Source organism: Saccopteryx bilineata, chromosome 3 (assembly GCF_036850765.1).
Source record: "Saccopteryx bilineata isolate mSacBil1 chromosome 3, mSacBil1_pri_phased_curated, whole genome shotgun sequence".
Lineage (NCBI taxonomy): Eukaryota > Metazoa > Chordata > Mammalia > Chiroptera > Emballonuridae > Saccopteryx > Saccopteryx bilineata.
This window is the reverse complement of record NC_089492.1, coordinates 72469598-72486165: the sequence shown is the minus strand read 5'-3', so window position 1 is coordinate 72486165 and position 16568 is coordinate 72469598. Positions and strand designations below refer to the sequence as shown.

At 42.5% G+C, this 16568-nt stretch overlaps 1 protein-coding gene across 1 annotated transcript in view; it reads right to left on the bottom strand.

Moving 5' to 3' along the window:
- HNF4G (hepatocyte nuclear factor 4 gamma) overlaps positions 1 to 8622 on the bottom strand; it is a 108273-nt gene extending 99651 nt beyond the window's left edge. Inside the window, exon 1 of the mRNA XM_066266348.1 lies at positions 8326 to 8622. The gene's annotated coding sequence lies outside the window, so the exon portion shown is untranslated. The remainder of the gene's footprint in view (positions 1 to 8325) is intronic.
- Positions 8623 to 16568: the final 7946 nt, after the last annotated feature.

The window sequence follows — 16568 nt, the reverse complement described above, 5'->3', positions numbered from 1 at the left end:
TATTAGCTTCAATATTGTTACTGTATTGATTTTATTAATGCTAGTTCCCACCAAAAAGAGTTTAAATTCCATACCATGGCAAAAGAAAAAAGGTCTATTTTTAGGCTCTTTCCTAGTTTGTAAACTCACTGTCCACTACCTTTTCCTACTTTACCACATGTTGGGTCCTCATAATATCACAAAGCCAACTTAATTATTTTCCTTTGCACATGCTCTTCCTATTTATGACTGATATTTCCATTACTCTCTTCTTCTCTTGGTCAAATTCTATCCCTTGTACCAGAATAAATTCATATGTGGAAAGAGTATTTTTAAACCTACATGTGATAAAGGACTTGTATCTATAATATATATAGAACTTTTACAATTTAATAATAATAAGACAAACAACTAAATTTTTAAAAGGTGGAGGAAGATGCATAGGTTTTGAACAAAACTTCCAATCAAAGTTTTCAATAAAACTTTGAACCAATGAAAATACATGCATAGTACCCAGCTAATGAAAAGATGCTCAGACTTATTAGTCATTAGGAAAAAGGAAATTAAAACCACAATGAGAACTCCTATCTTTTATACTATCTAAAATGAAAAGACTGGTCATGCCATGTGTTGGGAAGGATGTGAATAACTAGAACTCTCAAACACTACTGGGGGGGAACACAAATGGCACAATTATTATAGAAATCAGTTTAACAGATTCTTCTCTATTACCAGCCACTATACTCCTAGGTAATTATAGAAAATACATAAAAACATGTGTCCACACAAAGACTTTGTGAAAGAATGCTCATAGCAAGTTTATCCATAAAAGCCAAACACTGAAAACAAGCCAAATGTTCATCAACAGGTCAATGAATTAATATATAATTTATGGCACATCCATACAACGTCATGGTATTCAGGAGGAAAAAAGGAATCGATTGATCCAACAACAACAACAAAAAAAATGGATCTCAAAATAATTCACAATAGAATACTGTACGATCCCATGGGTAAAAATCTAGAAAATATGAACTAATTTACGAGGACAGAAAGGAGATCAGCAGTTGTCTCAGGAGCCAGAGGCAAGGTTTACAAAGGAGCATGAGGAAAGCTATAACACTGGCTATCTCACCGCCTTTATTGTGGTGACTGTTTCACGAGTACATACGTACATCAAAGCTTTTTAAATTGTGCACTTTAAATATGTGCAGTTTATTGTAGGTCAGCTTGTACCTCCCAAATCTGTTTTGTTAATAAAGAATATAAGCTACTGATACATACAACAAGATGGCTAAGTCTCAAAATTCTTATACTAAAGTGAAAATAGCAAGATACAAAAGGCTACACTCCATATGATACTATGTATATATTTTTCTAGACAAGGCAACACTAGGGACAGAAGTCCCATCCGTAGTTGCCTGGGGAGAGGAGGAGGGGGTGATTGCTAAAGGGCATAGGGAATTTGAGGGGCAGGGATGCAGAAATGTCCCACATCTTCATTGCAGCAGGTTACACAAAGGCATGCATTTGTCAAACTCACTGAAGTGTACGCTTAAAAAGAATGGATTTTATTTAATGTAAATTATATCTTAATATAATTATCTCAATGTAATTATATCTCAATATCAATAAATCATATCCAACTTAAATTAAAAGTAAAGAATTCACTTGTCATCTCCGGTGTAACCTACTCCAGGGAAAGTTAGTGGGGCTTTTGCTTAGTTTCTATAGTCTCTCTCTGGTACTCAACATTGGCACTGATCATGCTGATTAATAATACCTCCATTCATTTCCCCAACCAGACACGAGAACCTTAGGAAAGAACTGTTTCTAGCCATTGCTTAATCTCATTATAGAATGTAGTGCTTGAAAATGAGGTTCTCAACACACATTTTTATCCTATTGGTATTTCACTTTCCTTCTCCATTGCAATTACTCATTCATTCAGTAAATACATCCTTATTAAGCTTGAATTAAAGACCCAATTAAAAAGTGGGCCAGAATAACAGAGTTCCTACCCTCAGAGGTGTAACAGTCAAGCCTGAGAGAATATATATGATCATCAAACACACAACCCCAGCGTGTGATGAAGTTTGTGAGTAGGGTAGGGAAAGAACAAGTTACATTAAATTGTTACACGGGGTCAGATTAGAAAAGACTTGGAATGTGGTATCTGAGCAGAGACCTACCTGCAAGGTAAGTGGAAGTCAGCTGAATGACAAGGGGGAAATGATGGGGACGATAGCCACGTGTTTCAAATGATAGAAACAGTGCTTTTGAAAGCACAGAGCACGGTGCATTTGAGGGGCTAAAAATTTATTCCAGCTGAAGATTTAAGTGAGGGATCTCAAGTAGAGAGAGATGAAGCTTGGAGTGGAAGTTACATGGGGTCTAGCAATGGGAAGACACTTGGACTTCAGGCTAAGGACATTTAGAAGTTCATAAAGTGTTTTAAATGGAGGAAAAAAGAAAATGATCAATTTGGCTTTCTCTCCATCACTCTAACTGCTGACCGGAGAACTGACTGGCGGCCAGGAAGACAAGAAAGGGGAAGCAGTTGGTTGTTGCAAAAATTCAGGTTAGAAATAATAATTACTTCACTGAAACTTAGCCCAAAACAGGCAAACAAACAATGGTTTTTCCAGGTACCTAACAATCTCGCTTAAATGACCAAATAAAGTTTAGCTTTGCCACACAGATTAAGTTTTAAAACATGAAACAACATGTAGAAATATAATAGTTAAGAAAACTATAAATCTGCAATGACCATGATCAAATCAAAGCTCTTGTTCAATCCTGAAGAATATGGACTTAAGGTCAGCTTCAGTCTCTCGCTTTCTCTGGTCTTCCACACTCTCCAGTTCTTCAGTTCTGTTTAAAGAGCCTCAGAGCAGCTCTATATTCTCTCCTATCCTCTGCACATCTTCACTGCCACCACGGTGGGAGCTCTCTGCTGCTGCCATGCTTCTTGTCTGCCTCTTTAGTCCATCCTCCAAAATGCTGCCAATTACTCTGAAGTGAAAAAGGCAGAGAGCTTCCATAACCCAATCTACTTACAGACATTTAAGGGCTCCCCATTGCCTCGATGACAAAAGCAAAATCTTTGTCATCCATGTTCACAATAGTCAGAAACTGGCCCAGCATTCCTTCCCCACTATAGCTTTGTTATTCCCCCGGTTCACACGTGATACTCTGCCCCAAACACCTTTCTCGTCTTTTTCTACTCAGCAAGTTTTAATCAGAAACTCATTAACTCCATCATGAGATCTCTTCAGGCTATTCAAACTATCCTCCCTGCTCCCATGTCCAGGGTATGTCTATCTAGTGTCCTAATGCAATAGTTATCACCTGCTGATGTAGAAGGTGATGTGTTTTTCTTCCAAGCAAATTATTTGTGTTTGAGGGTGGGGCCACTGCTTATTTCTATTTGTATTCCAGGCACCTAGTACAGTGCAGGTAAATTCATTCCTGCTAAACCAGCACTGTACATATCCACTATTTGCAACCTGTGGCCATGACCCAACAAAGTCAAGAGCACAAGCAAAGCAAACTCAATATGCAAGCATAGAAGACCAACACTCAAAGATTCAAAATATTAAAAAATAACTAAATTATCAGATCCAGAGGATGTCAGCAGCTGATACTTTTAAGTGCTGGGGACACAATGCCTAGCTGTCCATGTCAATGCTTTGCTATCATAGCTAAGCATTGATTAATAGGTGTGATTTTTCTATATTGAAATAGAGTATAGAGAGAGTACCAAACATGCAACCAATAACACACTTGGTTCAAATAATACAAGAATTAATCCACATGTCCTTTGAGAGTAACGACTATTATTCTTATTTTACAACTTTTTAAAGTGAGGCACAGATATTAAGTAACTTGCTTAGAACACACAGCTGGCAGAGGGCAGCGCTGAGATTTGTATAGAAGTTTGATGATTGCAAAGCCCAAAGTCTAACCATTGGACCATATGCAGGGTGATCCAGGGTGATACACTGCCTAGCTATAAGCTCCATGAAATCAGGGACTGTGTCTATCTTATTCATCCTTGTGTCTTTAAGGCCTATTAGAGAGTTTGGACAGGTTTCTAGGGATCCATAAATACTTGAAGTCATATACAATTTGTGTGTGTAAATATAATTTCTTTAGAAATAGAGTCAATAAAAAACAGATGACACAGTAAGAACTTACTGAAAATCAAGCACTGTTTTAGATGTTTGATCTCATTGTATCACAACTACAACCTCAACACAGAATACATATTGAGTACTCAATAAATGCCAGGCATTGTCCTAAAGGTCTGCAGGTATTCACATATTTATTTATTTATTATTTTTAGACAGATATATAGAGAGAAAGACAGAAAGGGACAGATAGGGACAGACAGACAGGAAGGGAGAGAAATGAAAAGTATCAATTCTTTGTTGTGGCACCTTAATTGTTCATTGACTACTTTCTCATATGTGCCTTGATGGGGGGTGGGGGGCCTACAACAGAGCAAGTGACCCCTTGCTCATGCCAGCGACCTTGGGCTTCAAGCCAGTGACCTTGTGTTTAAGCTGGTGAGCCCACACTCAAGCCAGATGAGCCCATGCTCAAGCCAGCGACCTCGGAGTTTTGAACCTGGGTCCTCTGCATTCTAGTGCAATGCTTTATCCATTGTGCAACCACCTGGTCAGGCGGTATTAACACATTTAAATGTCATAACAAGTCTATGAGATAGTTATTATAATCACATACACTTCAAATATGAGCACATTGGGCCAAAAGCTTAACTTGCCCAAATTCCTCATCCTCTGCCCTTCTTTTTGTGAATAGCTTAGCAGGATCACAAACCTCCCTATGTGACAATAAAACCTTCTCTCTGGCTTAAATGCCATGAGTTGGTCATCCTCAAAGACCTTCACGTCTCCCCAAATGTTAAGACACACACACACACACACATATACACACACACACACACACACACACACACAAATATGAACTCTTTATGCATTTTCCAGAAAACCATCTTGATAAAACCAAACGTTTTCACAGCAATACAACATCAGAGGCTCTGAGCTAAGTCTCCCATGTGGAGAACATACTAGGCCACCCCATATTACATATAAGGTAGGAAGGACAGGCAGTAAGTAAGGCAGCTCTATTCTTTAAGGTGTACCCATAATGAATGGGCAAGACAGTGTTGAGTTCCAAAGGTGCTTACACAGCATCTGAATGTGTATAACTGTAGCTCCTGATACAGCAGGAGCCAGGTGCTGCTGGCTCTTACAGACATATTGTGACCTAGAAAAGTCCCCACCCCAGGCAATACCCAGCCAACAGCAAGGGGATATAGCTTGGCCAGTGGCTTCCAGTTAAGGTTCAGGTCTTTACTTCCCCCTTGGTTGGGCACCCTGGCAGTGAGCAACCAATGACCATAGGGAGCAGCCTGGTTGCTGTCAGAGCCTAGAGACAAAGTGCTTGGATTTGCATCTCCAGTTTTATCCCTTGTAGCTGTGTGACCTTAATCAACTTTTTAAAATTTCTGCTTCATTTTTCCATCTGAAAATGGGGAGAATATCAGTATGACTTGCACAGGGTTATTTAAAGAATCTAAAAGAAAACAATGGTTATAAATGTCTTAGAATACTATGTAGTCCATATTAAGGATTTCATAAATATTACCATATATATATTATAAATATTCCTAAATAGTTTATTCACCTATAAGAATAAACCATACCCGAACAATTTCTGTGTCTGTACATGAGCTGATTAATACCAAGAGGTGCAAGTTCCCATGGGGAGAGAGAAAGAAGTGATTCTACAAGAATGCATCATTGTATACTCATTTGTTTTGTTTGCAGACACTGCTTAATGACCCCAAAGTATGATATATCACTTAAAATTATGCTTGCACTTCCATGGAACTGAATTCTTTTTATGAAGGTGGCAAACATGTAAGTCAAGAACCACAAAATCACAATACCAACCAGAAGGCACACCATAGTCACGTTTGCAACATAGATTCTCACCTACTAGGTACCAGTATCTCTACCCATTCAGTAAATGGATAGATCATAACTGATGCAGTGGTATCTTTTAGAAGCTCAAAAATAAGATGGCATTTTGAAATACAGTTCATTCTCCCTATACTTTATATTTTTAAGGCAAAATCCTCATTGTTCAAATCAGATGTTCGGGATTGGTTTACATAATTCCTAATAATTACACTACAAGAATAAGAAGTCAATTCTTCAACAATCAGATGGGCAACATCTTACATCATTACTATCCAGTGTTGGCGAGAGCGTGGCCAATACACGGTGCGTACTGAGTAAGGCTCGTTTCAATATTTATCAAATTTAAATTGAATCTCCCTTGGAGCCAGCAATCCTCTCAGAATAAATATTCTGCAGATCCCTTGCAAAGATAATGGACACACATATCCATGGCATCACTGTTTGTAATAGTAAGAAACTGGAAAATCCAAATGAGTATTCTGGAAAGATAGGCTGGCTACGTTGAGTAGATACACTAAAAAAAGATTCTTCATATATTGAGATAAATATTTGAAAACTATTAAAGACAAATAAATTTCAGAACACTGGTCTGATATGAAGCATTGCTCACTTTTGTAAAAGAAAAGAAAAATTTCTGTGGTTAAACAAATAAAGTGACACAAACCCAACCAGCAATAGTGGTGACACATGGAGAGGAACTGGGAATGGATTCACTTTTATATTTTATTAAACTTTTCACATTGTTTTATGAGCAAGTAGTACTTCCAGAATTCATAGAAACCACAAGAATTAAAAAACAAACAAACAAAAAACGGGGAACAAACATAAAGGTATTATTTATACGCAGGCATTAAGAAAAACCTTAGCAATCCCCAAAGTCTATTTGTGCTATCTTATAATCAGAATTGCAGAATGAAATGTTTAGGAGATGTGAGCAGACACACTTTAGTAAAAGGGTTCCACTACCTTCATAAAGCATGTTGCGAAAATTTCGTATTTGTAGACCTAGAAATGGAGGTTAGGAGGAATGGGAGAAGAGAATCAAAGGCTCTCAATTTCCACTCCATTTGGAAAAGTAAAAAATGAGTAGTTACTCCTAAGGGCCACTCCCCTCTACTCCCCCCCCCCCCCCAATCAATGCTACCAGCAAGAAGCCCAACCCTACACATGGCCTCCGACTTCAAAGACACAATATAAAGACTGATGGCGGTGCACAGAAGAGGAAAACAGTAGTGTGGTGAAAAGGTGGGGTCAGTGGGATTATTATTGAAAAATGGAGACAGCTGGAGGGGAAGAACATTTTATTGATGAGGAAATGCTTGTGCAGAGAGCTAAGGATCATATGAAAGGAATGGAAAATCGGGAAGAAATAACAAAACCAAAGCAGGACTGTTGCTATCAGTGAGATGCTTAGTTTGCAGGGTCTTCCGAGAAGCTGCGGTCCCCGCCCGCATCTGAAAGCTGGCTGGAGGCTGCACGCGGGACAGCGGGAGAGGGGCCTCTGATGGCTTTGAGCAAGCCTCAGAAGCACAAGGCATTAGGTACGAAGCGCCTATGACATTCAAAGCAAAGGTTTCATCACGTGCTAGCTTATCCCGTTAGACATGGAATGATGATTGCTTAACGAGCACATTGTTTAAACAAGCTTGCAAAGGACATTTCTTCCCAAAGGAGGCTAAACAGTTTAAATAGTTAAATATATATACAGAAGTCCAAACCTGTAGGTAAATATACATTTATGCATATGTAGGTAAACATATGTATTTATGTACATGTAGGTAAAATATATACATATACACACATACATAGTTTTTCCTATAATCTCCCCAGCAGGGGCTCTGGAAGATACCGTTCTCACTCCCAAGATATCTCCAGAGAACCGACAGAAGCTGAGATCCGAGCCAAAGCCTCGGGGTGGTGCTCCAAGACCAAGCCCCTCCCCACAAACGTCCACTGTCCACAGGAATCCAGACTCCGTAGCCTTGCCCCAGGCCACAAGAACTCCACTGAAGCCCCCAGAGACCTCGCAGCCACATGGCCCCGTGACAGACACGAAAGCTCTCTCTCTCCCAGACGAATCCAACTTTTCTTTCACTCGCCCCGCGGAGCGGCCCGCGCGTGCCCCCCGCTGCCACGCCTCCAGCCCTTTCTTCTCCCCGCTCCGTGGGCACTGGGAGGCCTCGGGGTATCTGCTTTCAACCCGCCTGGCCTAGGGGACCCCGGGCTCGGCCCCTCCCGGGCTGCGCCCCTCCTCCCGCCGCCCGAGGGGCTCGGGGCTCGCGGAGGGAGGAGACGCGGCCTCAGCCCAGAGCCGGGCGCGGGCTGAACTCACCTGCGCGGAGCGGCTCGGGGAGCTCCCGCGTCGCAGTCAGCGGCGCCGCGGCCGCCGCATCTCCCGCCACCGGTCCCCCACCCACCCCGCAGCCGCGTCCGGGGCCGCGCTACTCCCAGCCCGGGAAGTTGGCCGCAGGCGCCGAAGCGGGGGCGGGGTGGGGCTGGGGGAGGAGGAGAGGGCGCGCGACGCGGCGATTGTTGTTGTTTGTGTGTTTGTGGCTCCCGATCTCTAGCGGAGACCTTAGGCCATATGCTGGGAGGATATTAGCTTTGCTCGATGGCGACAAGACAGCGGCCTGACTCTCACAGTCCGATCGATTTACTGAACAAACTGAAACGTGGGTGGGGACGTTAAACAGTAACCAGGAGGCTTGGTGAGAACTGTTCCCAGGGCCCGGCGGCCGGCGGGCGGGCAGGCAAGCCCCAGCCCAGGCCTCCACCACCGCGGCGGCGCTCGGGCCACAGGTGCCACGCGCCACGTGCCCAGTGTCCACCGCCGGGACGAGGCGCGCGGCGGCTCGACCATTGGGGGCGGGAGTTACCGCTTCCGCACGCGGAGAGCCCCGCCAGGTGCCGCCCGCGGTCTGAGGCCCAGAGCGGCCCCCGGAGCGCCGGCACCGTCCCCTCCCCCGCCCGGTTTCGGTGTCAACCCTGGGGCAGCGCGTGCCGGCCCGGGGAAGCCTGCAGACCCCAGAAAGCACGGAAAATTCCGAGCCAATGAGATTTAGGAAAGAGCCGGAAGTGTTATGAAAGGGAATTAAACAGGTTCCTAGGGACAGCTCTGCGGCCACAGCAGGAGAGGCCGTCAAGGTTTCATTAAGCTGCACCTGAGCCGCGGGGGTTCACCTCTGCCCTGACGCGTGGGACCGCCCGGCCCGGCCCGAGTTCCGGAAGAGGACGAGGAGTTGGACATCCCCGGCCAACGCGGCCACCTGTGGCTGCGGTCATTAAGCACCTCTTTACATATGCACGGCCGGGAAACTTCCTACCTCCCTCCCCTGCCGGAGGCACCTGCCCGAGCTTCCCCTTCCAGAAATGATGCTCAGACTCTTCGAGATGCGCTGGCCACCAGGCTCAGGCTTTTGTTAACCAAGCAATACAGCCAGAAGCCGTGGCGCTTAAAAACATCTCAAAAATTTAACTTCGTGGTTTCAGGAATGAATGACTTAAGGTCAAACAAGTAATTATCCTCATGAGATAAATAGTTACTTAATCCGTGAGGTTTTTCTTTTCCGACCAGGGGGTTGGCGGTTATTTTAAGACTGTAATGACAACGCCAAGGACATCAAAGGGCTGGTATTTTTTTCCCCCCCGCTTTTCCTTTTAGATTGAGTTTACTAAACTTTGTTTCCTCGTTCTGAATCTCTTGCTGAAAGGCTCTTTTTAAAAAAACAAGTAAGTAGTAGGTTGTTTTAGAAATCAAAACAAAAGGGAGAAATCATATACCATTTTCTTTAAATCGATTTTCTTGAACAAAACACAGTCTTTGAGTCCCCGTTGCCCACGTGCTCTGCAAACCATGTCACTCAAAGCGGCCTCCATGTCCCCGTTGGAAACCGTCCAGAGGAAGCTGAGGGGAGAAAGTAACAATTAACGGGTCATGTTTATTATGCAAATCTTTCACAGGTGTGTTGTGTATAGATCACCTGTGGACAGTCTCTTTAAAAGTATTTCCGGAGATGGGGATAGTGAAGGCTGTCTTATTGTATGCCAAAATGTTAAGTGTCTAATTCCCACAAAACGCTGAAAGTCTGAAGACAGAAGTTCTCTGTCCCCCATTCACGGAAGCTTGAATGCCACCGGACATTTGTCGTTTCCACCAGAGAAGCCATATTTTAGTTCAAGAGTTTGGTTCAGAGTGTGAATTCGCGCTGTGGGTTTGGCAATCAAACTCAATATCGATGTGTGGTGGATTCGCTGATCTACAAGTAAATGATCATCACATGTTCTGTGTTCAAAATTATTTTGACACCATATGTGGAAGTTTTGCCAGAGAATTTTATCACCACAAGGACTTCACTAATTAATGACAGCAGTACCTTCAAAGAAGTATATCCCTCCTTACTATCTGGGGGAAGCACTGCCTTTGTCTAATTTAGAAAACTCTCTAAGAGTTTATGGAACAGTGCCAATCCTCTCGCGTCCTCAGTCCTAAGGGAGTGGTTTCAGATGACCGGATAAATAAACAAATAAGCGACATGAGGAGGAAATGGCTGGGCTCCCGGCTAGGCAGTTTTTACTGAATCAAGCAATGCCAATTGACCAAGCTTTAGAGCATCACTTATATTCTTCCTGAAACTAGTTTATGATGATTCTTCATGGCATGGGTTTATGATGCTGAAAATGAAAAATGTGCTCTATGGAGAGCTGTCGCTGATGCCTGGGGGGGTGGAGTGGGGGTTGGAGCACTACCAGAAAGAAATAGATAAGGATAATTTTTTTTTTTTTTTTTTTTTTTTTTTTTTTTTTTTTTTTTTTTTTAGGAAAAGGTTCTCAGGTGTGAAGTTTTGTTTCAATGGTCAATGCTTAGGAAAAAATTATAAGCCTATTGTCACATCTGATCTTTTAACCTAAACAAAATTCGGCATCAAAAAACGCTCTACTTCACTTTCCTGGTAAATGTCTTATTTAGCCTAGATTTTTCTGCGCCTTTATCTTTTTTGACACCGTATTTTCTCCGTCTGAGCGCCACCACATCGTCTAGATGAGGACTCTGGGTTTTCCCACCAGGGGTTCTGATACCACTCATTAAAAGCAGGGGCTCCAGGCAGAGCTCTCGGGTAGGGAAGCGCCCCAAACTCCCCCGGGAGGGAAAAGGTCTTCCAGATACTAGCGCCCAAAGATCCTAATTCCCAGGTCGCCCTGTACATAAAACCGTCCCAAGACGCGAGCGGGCAGTGCCCCCCGCCTGCTGCGACGCGCCACCTCTGCCGACCTGGTTAAGCCCGAGACCCTCGGCGTCGCGGTCGCACCCAGGGGGTCCAGCCACCGCTGGGTCCCGGCACGATTCCTGGGGACTGCCGCCCACCCTCACGCACCTTTACACGCAGGAGAAGATGCAGGGGGAACGGGAAGAGACTCATACAGTTCTCCACCTGCCGGTACTTTTTGTATTTGGATAAAGCCCAGTGACCCCTTCCGAGCCACTCGCTTGTAAATGACCTCAGGCAGGAAGCGGCCTCGGCCACGCAGGTGAAATGAAGAATCTGGAGAAGCACTAAGTGCGTCCTCAACTCCACCGCTGGCCCTGTGTGTGGCCCTGGGGGAAGAGCCGAGGGTAAAGCAGCCTCCGCCAGAATTTCGGCAACTCCTTGGAGGCCACTGAATGTTTTAAGCCTCAGAAAGGAAGGCCCGGGATTGCAGCCGCGAGGGCTGTGCTGGCGGAAAGGCAGGGTAGGGCGGGGGCGGGGGCGACAACAGCCAGAAGCCACCCAGACCCCGGGTCAGGGGCCTTTTCCTCCCGCGACGCCCCCGTCTCTTTCAGATGCAGCAGTCCTTTGGATCCTTAGCCCACCCCAAAGCGGGGACACAGACTGACAGACTATGGAGCAGGCTCCGGCCCTGGGAGAGGGGGCACCGGGTCGCTGCACCTTCTCCGACCCTTTGACCCCGCGCAGGGCCTCCGGCGAGGTCTGGCCCCCATCCTCGGTACCCCGTCCGCTATTTGATATATAGAACTTGTCACGGGACATCCCTCTTTAATACACTGAATTTTACATGGTAAAATCAGTAGAACAGGCAGACTGAATACGGAGGGTGGACTGACTGACTAGTGTCCCTCCAGCACCCACACCGGGACATCCTCCAACAAGCAAAGTCCAGACCCTTGCCTGGCCTCTCCAGGGAGTCCGGCCGTTAAACACTTGTGAGAAGCCGCAGGCACACGGCCTCCAGGACTGGGCACCCTGCTTAGCCACACATTGACACCAGTAAACCTGAGTATTTTATGCTCAAGTCAGATCAGGAGCACCCTGAGTAAGCCCATATGAATAAGGCCACAGGAATGTCCCCAGACTACATAAGCTCATAATATAAATGTAAAGCCAAGACTTCATATTGAGCGTCTAAATTGAAACTGCTTTGCATATGCTATGCATCTGGCTGAGACTGTGAAAATCGAACATTCAATAATTCTCAATGTCAACGTGAGGTTCCTGTGCCAAAAAAGCAAGCTGCTGGGCTGGCTCTCTTTTCCCCAACCCCCTCTCTTTGTAGATTTCCTGCTGAAGTATTGATTGCCAAGGTCTCTGCAAGATTTGCAAACTTTTACAGTCATTTATGGTGTATGCAATAAAAAAAGAGGCGATACGAGCATGCTAGTTCAAGGTGTAATGCAAAGATGTATTCGGTGCCCTTGGCAACTATCAGTGGGACCTGTTTGTCTTTGCAGAACACGCCCTTCTCTGCAATGAACCCCTCAGTAACAAAGATTGACCCTTTACACTTCCAGGGCTTTGGCCCCTCAAGGGGGAGGCACACGTGTCCAAACCAGAAAATTTGGTTATTTCAACGTCATTTCAAACCAGGAGGAAAAAAAAAATACTAATCAAAACTGTGAAGCAAAAAAAAAAAAAATTCCTTTTGTTTTAAATTTTCCTACTTCTCTACTATTGCCTGTCATAAAGGGGAAAAAAATAGGAAATCGATTTCTAGGTTATAGTGTAATCTCTAATTGCCCCTTACATAACACTGCAGCACCTTCCCACTGTGAGAAAATAAAAGTATTGAGATTATACAGGGACAGCATACCATGTTAGAGTTAGTGGGCCCACAGGGGGAAAAAACTGAATGTTTTATATAAAAACACTTGGCTAGATAAGTACAGATTTGTTGCTAGATTTTAGTTTTACAATTTCTCAATAAGGAAAATAAATACGCAAGAGGGCTGTTGTTCTATTCTGTAATTGTAGACAGAACCGAAAAGCCTTATTAGAAACCCTATACTTCTTTACCAGTTTTACCAGTTCCTTTTAAGGCTATGTGTAGGAGATTGAGGGGGTGAGAAAGAGAAAGAGACTCATTTCCAAAATTTCTTACTTTGAACCAAATCGGTTTTCTCATCTAGTGCTGCAAATAAGAACAGCTGACGCGTAGTTTCGAAAGGTATTCAGAATCCTACACCTGCCATCTAGTGGTCGTAAGAGAAAATGCTGGTTTTGGACATCCTGGAAAGACTCCATCTCTAGCTGTTTTCATATTTATAAATCAGGACAAGTCTAAGAGATGAAAAAAAAAAACTATCTTTAAAGCTAAAGGAAATAAAATAAACAATCGTTTCAGGAATTTCATAACATAATCATTCAATTGTATCCCAATTCCCTTTGTCTTTAGTAATAATTAAGGTTATTGAGCTTTGCTGAGATAATCAGTATATTTTTTTTTAAAGATTTTATTTATTCATTATAGAGAGGAGAGAGAGAGAAAGGGGGAGGAGCAGGAAGCATCAACTCCCATATGTGCCTTGACCAGGCAAGCCCGGGGTTTCGAACCAGAGACCTCAGTGTTCCAGGTCGACGCTTTATCCACTGCGCCACCACAGGTCAGGCCGAGATAATCAGTATATTATCATACTCATTTATCTTCTGTGTATCTTCTTCATATAAATTTTATGGTTTTTTTTTCAGGGATTACTATCCCTTTTAGATCCAGTCAATATTCATATTTTAAAAATTCAAAAGGAAGCTATTAAGTATCCCCTTCTTTATTGGACTTTTAAAGTATCCACAAAAGCTAATCCACTTTGCAAGACAGAGAGAAAGAGAGAGAAGAAAGAATGAATAAAAGAAAGAACAAAAGAAAGAATGGAAGGAAGGGAGGAAAGAAGGAGAAGGAAAGAAAGAAAGAAAGAGAAAAATGGAGTTAATTATACACTTGCTTCTGATGCCTTGTTACAAATATTATAAATATAATATTCCTTCAAAAACTGACTTCATCAATTATCAAAACAGAAGTAGGTTAAAATCTAATTGGTTATGGCAACATAAACTGTATTCCCTTGAGGTTTACATTATAAAATAGTGAGCATGTATAGAAGGTTTGCTAAATGAAACAGTCATTAAAAGGTCATGACCATATTTTAATGATATCTGACTTTTTGGGAGGAAGTGATTACAATGCGCCAGACACTGTTTTATGGGCTTTTAATCAGTTAACATATTGAGTAATTACAACATCCCTAAAAGATTTGTATTATTAATACCACTTTATAAGTGAGGAAGCTGACGATCAAAATTATGAAGCTAGTAGGTGCAAAGAGGGAAAAAGAGGCCATCATCATGGGCTAAAACAGATATGAGATACATCCACAAGAAACATTTGTTCTAATATTTGAATTTGGTCTGGAAAACATCAGACATCCATATGAAAAGAATAAAAATCAGTAATTACCACTCACTGTAAAAAATCAAGTACCAAGAAAAGTATATGATCATAAGTAAATGACATTCATTGACCTTATCTGTTCAGTGCAGTTTTGGACAGATATCATGCAAACCTTTAACAGAGATTTGCCCTAGAGTCTATGCCCATTTTTACTTTAATTTCAAGTTATGGAGTTACCAATGCTAAGTCAGTCCTTGAAAAGCACTCTAACATACTCTCAAACTTTTATCCCTGAATTGAACTGTCCCTATACAAAACGTATATACATTCTGAATGTATTTTTCTCTTCTCTAATTATACAAAGTAGTCTCCTGTTTTCAAGATAGGCTACTTTAAAAATATGAGCTGGTGCAAGAGTCCAGAATCTGAAATCATCATAATTAAGCATATTCAAATTCTCTCCATACCGCTATGACATGAATACCAGCTTTCCCTGTTAGAAATATCTTGATAATTTTAGAAACTATAGGGAAATGATCGGTCTTTGACCCAAGATAATATGTGTTTTGTTTTGTTTTGTTTTGAATCCATGACACTTGAAATATTAATTATTAAGAAGCACTGTATTATGTACATATGAATTTAAGAGCAGTGAATGCTTTCAAAAGCTGACAGCAGCTGGTTCAGGATTCCTGCCATGGTTTATTCCTCACAAGTGATGCCTCTCGTCCCGTCTTCCTGATCTCGCACATACCTGCAATCAAGATCAGACGTCAGAGAAAAGCTCTGGACTACAGAGCCAGGCCCTTTGTATCTCCCCAGTGTATCCGTGTAGATCTAAGTGCACCTCCTTCTCAGGAAGAAATACTGCTGCTCTCACAGGAAGAGGAGATTCAACTCCCATTTAAGGTTAATCCCTCCACCTGTGTTCTTGATCCTACCCTTCCTGCCTAGGCCTGGCCTTGTTCTATCAATTATTTCTTTTTCTTGTATCTTCAAACTCTCCCTCTCCAATGACCCCTTTGCTGTAGGCTATGAGCAGGTTCAAGTCCTACCAATAAACTAAAAAAGAAAGAGAAAAAATTGTTTTCAAAGAAACAGAATTATCTCTCTCTACTCCATCTTCTTTTAGTATTACCTTATTTTTATTTATTCACCCATTTATTTGTTTGTTCATTAATTCATTCATTTATGTCCTTTGTAGCCAAGAATCACTAGCCAGGGTGATAATATTTTTTTTTAGCAACCCCTTCTATTCACTGCTCCGCCCTCACACACTGGAACCTGGCTTTCCTTGACTCCACTCTGCAGACTCTGCTCTTTGGAAAGGCCAGTGGCCTACTGCTTGCTAATCCAACCAGTATATGTCCAGTCATTTTATCAAGTTCACCAGAGTCTATGTCTAACCATCTTCAACATCACTTCATCTGAAGTCCTTTGCAGCAACCTTCTAGAAGAGTGGTAGTCAACCCGGTTCCTACCACCCACTAGTGGGCGTTCCAGCTTTCATGGTGGGCAGTAGCAGAGCAGCAAAAGTATAAATAAAAAGATAAATGTAACTATAGTAAGTTGTTTTATAAAGATTTATTCTGCCAAACTTAGCAAAAATCCAACATAAAGTACTTGGTAAGTAATTATTATTATATGCTTTAACTTGCTGTAACTCTGCTTTATAAATTTTATAAAGTAAAGTTACTTCCGTACTTTATAAATCACCATGACTGTGGAACCGGTGGGCAGTTAGGAAATTTTACTACTAAAGAGATACAAAAGTGGGCGGTAGGTATAAAAAGGTTGACTACCCCTGTTCTAGAACAATAAATATCTACTAAGATTTTTCTCTTAAACTTTTTTCTCCTCCCTCTAAACAGTCTGCCTGGGTGATTTCAGGCATTCTAACAATTTTCCCTACCACAACTT